The sequence below is a fragment of the Lutjanus erythropterus genome, chromosome 11, assembly GCF_056507025.1.
Source record: "Lutjanus erythropterus isolate fLutEry1 chromosome 11, fLutEry1.hap2, whole genome shotgun sequence".
Lineage (NCBI taxonomy): Eukaryota > Metazoa > Chordata > Actinopteri > Lutjaniformes > Lutjanidae > Lutjanus > Lutjanus erythropterus.
In genome coordinates this window covers 34,760,495-34,767,500 of record NC_139327.1, presented here as the reverse complement: position 1 = coordinate 34,767,500, position 7,006 = coordinate 34,760,495, and positions in this window count along the sequence as shown.

Below are 7,006 nucleotides of genomic sequence, written 5' to 3'. Positions count from 1 at the left end.
TCCCTTTTCCATCTTCTAAAATGTCATCTGGCAACGTGATCTCATGATGGCATGATGTGCAGGCAGCTTTTGTCCCTGTCATGAATGTAAGCGGTTAAAACAACGCCTATGCACAAACACACATACACACTCACTCACACATACACACTCACTCACACACACACACACACACACACACACACACACACACACACACACACACACACACGGTGATACCGGTCCAGCCACATAGAAAAAACAGATGTCATGGTGGTTCACGTGGCATCAAAAGGATCCTCACCTTGGATGCACTTTGGCTGAGGCAACTGCGAGAGCTTGCTGTCCCAGTTCTGTGTCCGCTGTTTCCTTTAAAGTTGGCATTTTTTACACACGTGTTCCAGGAAAAAAACATGGCAAGAGGTTTCCAGCAAACAACTGATGAAGCAATCCAAGAAATTTCATCCCAAACATGTTGAGTGATGTTCTGTGGCTTTTGTTGAAACAAGTCATCCATTACTGTACTTCCTGAATACAAGTACAAGTCTGACAAAGCACAAGAGATCTTTCTGATATCAGCCGAAAACAGTTTCATATCTTATGAATGATATCTCATACAGTATGAACACACACACATGTGCCCACACACACACACACACACACACACACACACACACACACACACACACACCTCTGGCTCTTTTAAACTATTGATGAATATCACTCCGCATGTGTTTATGTGTGTGAATGTGTGGCACCTGACACAAAAGTTGTGCCGATTGTGTCACATTTTATCTCACCGTTCAGCTCGAGTGGAGTGTTAAATGCAAGGAGCCGTGAAAGCCACCAAATTTCACAACAGGCTAATTACAGTAAACACAAAAAACAACACAAAAACCTGAGACGGGGTGAGGATACTACTTTAAAAGGCAAAACTATACCATGTGTGCCTTAAAGGGATAGTTCACCCAAAATTGAAAAGTCAGTCATTATTTACTCACCCGCATGCCGATTGAGGGCTGGGTTCAGTTTTTTAGTCCACAAAACACTGCGAAACAGCGTTGCAGACTCTCACAAACAATTTGAGTGAATGCTGACCAGTTTTCAAACATGGCGTAATCAAAGTCTCTTAATGCCGTTCACTTGCACGTATACACCCACGAAGAAAAAGCGCAGCAATAAATCATGCACACTGATCATGATATGCTAACGTTTTGCAAAAGTTGTAGGTTACATGGTTTATTTTTGTGCAATATATATATATGTATATTTGCAACATAATGCAGCCTATGTAGTCATCCTCCTCTGAATATACTGAGCAAACAAAAATCTGAATGCAAATATAAATCGCAGACTGTTGGCTGCACCATCTGACTGTAGCCAACAGCATCAACAAGCCTTAAGAAAAGTTCGAGGGGAAACATTGATGTACATACACATACAAATAATTACTGGATATAAATACATAAATAAGTTTTACTTTTTAGGTCCATCATTTTCCTTTAAGTTCGTTGGAAATAATAATATAATTTGTTACTATTTAGAGAGAAAATATGAATTTCTTTCAAAGTACAATAATAAGTTTTGGAAACTTTATTCTCCGTATATGTTGACAAAGACACAAATTGCTGTTCACTGAGATAAAGATTCTCTAGGTTATATTCGAAAAACAACTTTCATAAGAACCAGTGGAGAGAACAAGAACAAAAAGAATCGCATTTCTTCAAAGTTTTCACAGTTTGACAAAAAAACTTGACAAAGTTAAAATGAGTCCAGTCATGTCACAATCCTGCAGTGAAGAAAAAAGAAAGGAGACCACACATGAGTTGGAATTTAAAAGAGGATTAACTCAAATTCTGAAAGAAAATAAGCTTAAGGCGTAAAAATATACCAAACAAATCAAAAAGGGGTGGAGGCCAGAGGAGAGAGAAGGAGAATGACTGACACAAGCTTATGTACAGTATAATATACAGCATTATGAAATGAAACCTCATTGACTCTGCCTGCAGGCTACAGCGGGGACGGAGAGTCTACACATTCATGCTCAGGTGAAACTGGCAAGACAAGAAATTATCTTCATTTGAATTTTCCTCCTCTGACAATCTTGTCATCAACCCTGCAACCTCCTGCATGTCACCTCATATCTGATAGAACTGAAGAATCACCAGTTTGACTGAAACTCCATCATTTGTTTGGTCCAGAAGTTAACAGACCTCTGCCCGGGTTAGAGGGATAGTTTGGATTATTTGATGTGGGGTTGTATGAGTTACTTATCGATATTAGCTACAGTGGATGGTGATCGGCACGCTCCCACTTTGCAGAGGCAGAGGCTAAGCAATGTGCTGCTGAAGACTTCACTGATTTAACACCCACAGAACATGTTAACATGGAATATATCAAAAGAACACAAGACAAAAAAAGTGTTATGTTCTAGCTTTATTCATTCTTTTTAATAAGCACTTGAATGTTGGTTGGTTGCATGAAAAAGTCAACTTTTCAGACAACAACAACAACAACAACAACAACAACAAAAAAAAGACAAAGTTGTGGTGCTGTCTGTCCCGCAGATCTGCCACATAACATCATCTTCTTCTTCTGCTGAATTCCAGCGGTTCTCTTCTTCTTCAAGTGACAATTTTTTGTCATGTGATCGTCACAGCATCACTTATCACCTGGCATTGAAAACAGCAGTTTCTGGAAAAACGTATCATTGTGCAAGCATTGTGTCTTAAATAACGAAAAAACTCGTCAATGGTGCGGAAAGAGTTGAAGGAACAGTAATTTTATCTCTCAGAACACAGGACTTGCTTGTCTAGCCCTGTTAAGAAAAAAAAATGGGGGTTGGGGGGCTTTTATGCCTTTAATTTATAGGACAGTTGAAGATATGACACGATGCAAAAGGGCCACAGGCAGAAATCAAACCCACGGCTGCTGCTGAGGACTCACAGACTCGGTACATCAGTACCGCCGCCTTGATTTGTTGGTTTGCGCTACTGTGTGACTTCGATGTTTAAAAAGGTTGGCAAGGATTCACCAGAGTAATCAAACAATACCACAAACAAGTTACCTGATTGAGGCAGTAATAGATCAGAAACTTAGCAGTTTAGCAGTTGCTAAAATACGTGCATTGCTTAGCTTCAGTAGGATGTTATGTTAGTTACATAAATAAACTTGAGGTCTTAAGTTAAAACAAGTCACTGCTGACTTTTGTTTTCATGCACAACATCAGCAGTCTTCTGGGTGAAAGTCCTGTGTTTGGACTCTTTATAACACTTCACCTGACGCTCTATGACATTCACATGTAAAATGAGACACTATTTTTGCATAAGTCAGACTAAATTGCCTGAAGTTACCTGCAAAAAAGCAAAAAAAGCCATTATGATATCCCCAGAGCGACACTGAACTCTTCAGAGAGGATTGCAGGCAGTGCTGCAGAATCAGTCAGACAAGTTTTAACAGGAGTTTTACTGCTGCGACTGTGGAATGAGCTGCGAGCTGAGCAGCCAGCTTCACCAGGCCCCCAGGTGAACATTCAGGGGATGCAGGCCAAAGAAAATCTACCTGAGCATTAAATGGAAAAGCAACTGATTGTAGATAGACATGTGAGTCTTCTGGATCCCTGCAGGGAACAGCTGTTGCCTGCAGGTATCAGCGTCTGTTTACATCTGGCAACAGGTTGCAAATAGGCAAAACACTTTGTATTTAGTTTGGCACTGGAGGAGAAGTCGGGCAACCAACAAAATCATTAGCATTCATCATCTGGGAACCATGAATGTCTTGTACTTCATTTTCTGTGATGAGATCCATGATATTTCACTGGATAAGTGAAAACTTTCACCTGCTGGTGACACTCGAGTCTGTACTAGGGCTGGATTTAGATTGGCTGTCCAACTTGATGATTTGTTCTTTTTATTTCAGTTCACTACACCACAATAAATTCCTATATGGGCCTACATGACTATGTTTTACCAGTAAGACTCACGTTTTAACACCTTTTGTCGTCGTCTGTGATTTGAACGTGTGTGTCCGATGTCACCCGCTCTGCACGCTCTGCGCCCCTTAACGCCACGCATTGAGCATTAATTTGGACCTAACAAGAGTCTGTGATTGTCGGAAGAGCAGAAAGAGGAACCAAGATATTTTTAGTGAGTTTGATTTTGGTGTCTGTTGAGTTTGAATGAAGCTGACGAAGACAATGTTTTTCAAAGGGGGTCGAGTTAGTTTTGCGAGCGCGATAAATCAGCTGTTTGCATACTGTTGCATCACTCTGTGCACAGTGACGCAGCTAAAAAACAAGAGCTGAGTGTGCCAGCTAATTTAAAATTATATTCATGATTGCCTGTTACTGTAATGCACACTCACTGACAAAAAAATGACTGCTTGACTGAATGTCAGATGACTAAAGGGTCTCCGACTGATGACTCTAATTTCAGGAGGCGGTCAAATGTTGAATATCAGGCCCTTAGGTCTGCACAAACGTGGTAGACTGGCTGACTACAAATGCTCATTTCATAATATTTATTGATGTATTTAATTATGTGAAACATAATTAAACATACAATCTACTGTTCGACCATTAAAATGAAGCTTTAAGTAACACTTACAGTAACACCATGTTTTGATGGCAGTACCATAACATCAAAAGTACATATGCTTTATGCATTACACCTGTTTTCCACACAATCACACCTGACACACAGTATACATCATCTTTGGAAACTCTGAGAAACATTTGGACCTTGAATTGAATTTGATGTATGGTTCTGTGGGATTGACAGGAAAAAGATGGACCACAAAAGCAAACAAAAAACATCTAGATTGTCCCCTGGTGGCTGGTTGCGGTATAAGTCATAAACCTGCTCCCTGCATGTTAGCGGATGGGATGTGAGCCAAACTAAATAATCAAAGTACACGTCAAATTCTGATGCTTGTTCAAGGGTTTTTAATTAGTTGTTTGATGCGGCTCCGACCCCGATCACTACCACACAGACGTCACCGGTGCTCATAGCCGGGATATTTTGGCTATTTTTGGAATGAAGTGGAGACGTGTTTTCCAACTTTATACACAGCCCATGGATTGAACAATGCTATGCAGTGCAATATGTAATTTATAATGATGAGGTTAGTAAACAGCACTGGGATACATTTATGAAAAAAAACTATGAAGGTCCCAGCAGAAAAGAATAAATGTGGTTATACAAGCTGTAGGCCTACTGTAGATTCAGTCACTCTTGCAGACACATGCAGAGCCCATTACGTGTTAAAATTAAGGGCGTTGTCCCAGATGATGAGGCAAATCTCTGAGGCTCCCAGCTGAAAGCATCTTGGCACAAACATAATAATTACTTTCCCTGCCAGCAGAATACAGTGGCGGACCCCACCCACTCTGCCTTTATACCTTTATAGTCCCACTTATTCGTCTTGCTTAACTGTTGACTCCTTCTGCCACCATCAAACCAGCAGGTTCTTTTGTGTCACGCAGCCCCATCAGAGCTGCCCGCTGGCGGGGTTACCTTTCACCTGACACATCACGCGAAGACAATCAGGTACCTCCAACCACAGAGGAGTCGATGCAGGGGAATGATTAACTTTCTTCCCTCTGTTTTTGTCCAGAGCTGTCAATCATGTCTTTTTAATATTTGACCCGATATTATCTCCTCACAGATAGGATGTTATCATGCAAAAAAAAAAAAAAATCATGTCCACAAGAAAATCAAATCTTTGGAAGACTGAAGCAAATGCTTTTTAAAACCAAGTTTTATGATTCATATTACACAACTGACAACTGAACTCAGATACCAGAAAAAAATAAAACACAGACAGCATGTTTTCTTTGGTCTGAACCATATTAATCAACTTCAGTTTTAATGCATTTTTAAAATTTGGTTTATTTTAATTCACGGCACCAAAATACAAGCAACCAATGGCCTCCCAGCCTGAGCGGTGTACTGCAAAGCGAGGTAAACAAGTTAGTGATGTATGTCGAAGCCAAAGCAAAAGTTTTTCATGTAATGTAACCGATGCCAAACTCATTATCTTGAGAGCAGGTTATGGTCAGAGTTTCAGATTAAATCAGCCGTAAAAAGCACAGTGCATTAACTAATTATTTTCCTGATAATATTCTTTGATAATTTAATCTTTAATATGAAAACCTGTTGAGCTGTACATTAGTGATGTCACCAGATGATGTTGTGAAATGTAATTACTGCAGCACAAACTGTATGCATTGCATTACCACAAGTAACCTCAGATTTTCTATGAAGAAAATAATTTCCTTTTTGTTTCAGGTCATATTAACACTTTAAATTTGACACAACTGATCATCCTCAGGCGAACAGAATGATGAAGCAACTAATGACACTGAATGATGCTTTTAAGCTCCATCCTGATGAAGCTCAGAACAAAGATGAGAACATTTATTTTTCTATCCTGTTAATATTCAGTCAGTAACATTCATGTAACTTTGATTTGCTCAAAAACTAAAGTGATGTCCTTCATTATGAGACAGTGTCACTATCATGTTTAAATAAAGGCAGCTATTAAGAGCACATTAAAGGGATACTTCACCCAAAAGTGAAGCCCACGGACTTCCTTTTACCTTATTCGCAGCAGCAGTGTTGCTTTTTGCCACAATAATTATTTTTAGATTTTTCACACCCCTTTATATTTGAACAGCCGAAGTTAACAAAGAAAGTTGATAAACACTGTCTTGATACATGTTATCTCTGACTGGGGTTTTAGGTTTTGCCAACTCATGCAAATAAAGCTTGGCTGTATTGAGCTTCCTTTGCTGTGCAGCCCCACGGTATCTCCAATCTGCCTACAAATAATATGACTTGACACTTTCAAATTATGTCCAGTGCATCTGCCAAAGTCCCGTTTTGCATACAGGTGATACACCAGTCCTTACCATTAACTTCTGTTGAGAGCAGACCCATAGTCAGGTGACCTTTGTCTTCATGGTAACAAAAATATGTTAGGTTAGGTTTTAGCAACGTAACTACTACTACTATCTAAAAGATCATGGTTT